A 2333-nucleotide genomic window follows, 5' to 3' on the forward strand; every position below is an offset into this window, starting at 1 on the left:
TTGTTGATTCTAGTTATTAACTTTTGTGCTATGGGTGTCCTATTGAGGAATTTGGAGCCCGACCCCACAGTATGTAGATCGTAGCCAACTTTTTCTTCTATCAGACGGCGTGTCTCTGATTTGATATCAAGCTCCTTGATCCATTTTGAATTCACTTTTGTGCATGGCGAGAGAAAGGGATTCAGTTTCATTTTGTTGCATATGGATTTCCAGTTTTCCCAGCACCATTTGTTGAAGATGCTATCCTTCCTCCATTGCATGCTTTTAGCCCCTTTATCAAATATAAGATAGTTGTAGTTTTGTGGATTGGTTTCTGTGTCCTCTATTCTGTACCATTGGTCCACCCGCCTGTTTTGGTACCAGTACCATGCTGTTTTTGTTACTATTGCTCTGTAGTATAGTTTGAAGTCTGGTATCGCTATACCGCCTGATTCACACTTCCTGCTTAGCATTGTTTTTGCTATTCTGGGTCTTTTATTTTTCCATATGAATTTCATGATTGCTTTCTCTATTTCTACAAGAAATGCCGTTGGGATTTTGATTGGCATTGCATTAAACCTATAGAGAACTTTTGGTAATATCGCCATTTTGATGATGTTAGTTCTGCCTATCCATGAACAGGGTATATTTTTCCATCTTCTAAGATCTTCTTCTATTTCTCTCTTTAGGGTTCTGTAGTTTTCATTGTATAAGTCTTTCACCTCTTTTGTTAGGTTGATTCCCAAGTATTTTATTTTTTTTGAAGATATTTTGAATGGAGTGGTTGTCCTCATTTCCATTTCGGAGGATTTGTCGCTGATATACAGGAATGCCTTTGATTTATGCGTGTTGATTTTATATCCTGCCACTTTGCTGAATTCATTTATTAGCTCTAATAGTTTCTTTGTAGACCCTTTTGGGTCTGCTAGGTATAGAATCATGTCACCCGCAAATAGTGCTAATTTAAGTTCTTCTTTTCCTATTTTTATGCCTTTAATTTCTTTCGTCTAATTGCTCTGGCCAGTGTTTTGAGAACTATGTTGAACAGAAGTGGTGAGAGAGGGCATCCCTGTCTTGTTCCAGATTTTAGAGGGAATGCCTTCAGTTTTTCTCCATTCAGACTGATGCTAGCCTGAGGCTTAGCATAGATTGCTTTTACAATATTGAGGTATGTTCTTGTTATCCCTAGTTTTTCTAGAGTTTTGAACATAAAGGGATGCTGTACTTTGTAGAATGCTTTTTCCGCATCTATCGAGATGATCATATGGTTCTTATTTTTAAGTCTATTGATGTGGTGAATAACATTTATTGATTTCCGTATATTGAACCAGCCTTGCATCCCAGGGATGAATCCTACTTGATCATGGTGCACAATTTTTTTTGATATGTTTTTGTATCCGATTCGCCAGAATTTTATTGAGGATTTTTGCATCTAGGTTCATTAGAGATATTGGTCTGAAGTTTTCTTTCTTTGAAGTGTCTTTGTCTGGTTTAGGTATCAGGGTGATGTTGGCCTCATAGAATGAATTTGGAAGTTCTCCCTCTTTTTCTATTTCCTGAAGTAGCTTGAAAAGTATTGGTGTTAGTTCCTCTTTAAAGGTTTTGTAAAACTCTGCTGTATACCCATCCGGTCCTGGGCTTTTCTTAGTTGGTAGTCTTTTGATGGTTTCTTCTATTTCCTCGATTGATATTGGTCTGTTTAGGTTGTCTATATCCTCCTGATTCAATCTGGGCAGATCATATGACTTATGAAATTTATCTATGCCTTCACTATCTTCTAATTTATTGGAGTATAAGGATTCAAAATAATTTTTGATTATCTTCTGTATTTCTGAAGTGTCTGTTGTGATATTGCCTTTTTTCATCCTGTATGCTAGTAATTTGAGTTCTCTCTCTTCTTCTCTTCGCTAGCATGGCTAAGGGTCTGTCGATTTTGTTTATTTTTTCAAAGAACCAACTTTTAGTTTTGTCAGTTTTTTCAATTGTTTCTTTTGTTTCGATTTCATTAATTTCAGCTCTGGTTTGAATTATTTCTTGCCTTCTACTTCTTTTGCTGTTGTTTTGCTCTTCTTTTTCTAGGATTTTGAGATGAAGTATGAGATCATTTATTTGTTGTTTTTTTCTTTTTTTAAGGAATGAACTCCAAGCAATGAATTTTCCTCTTAGAACTGCTTTCAATGTGTCCCATAGATTCCGATATGTTGTGTCTGTGTTTTCATTAATCTCTAAGAATTTTTTAATTTCCTCCTTGATGTCTTCTATAACTCATTGATCATTCAGTAACCTATTGTTCATTCTCCAAGTGATGTATGCTTTTTCCTTCCTTCTTTTATCATTGATTTCAGTTTCATTCC

The sequence above is a fragment of the Marmota monax genome, unplaced genomic scaffold (assembly GCF_021218885.2).
Source record: "Marmota monax isolate L192 unplaced genomic scaffold, Marmota_monax_Labrador192_F-V1.1 WCK01_AAM20220418_F8-fsc00061, whole genome shotgun sequence".
Taxonomy (NCBI): domain Eukaryota; kingdom Metazoa; phylum Chordata; class Mammalia; order Rodentia; family Sciuridae; genus Marmota; species Marmota monax.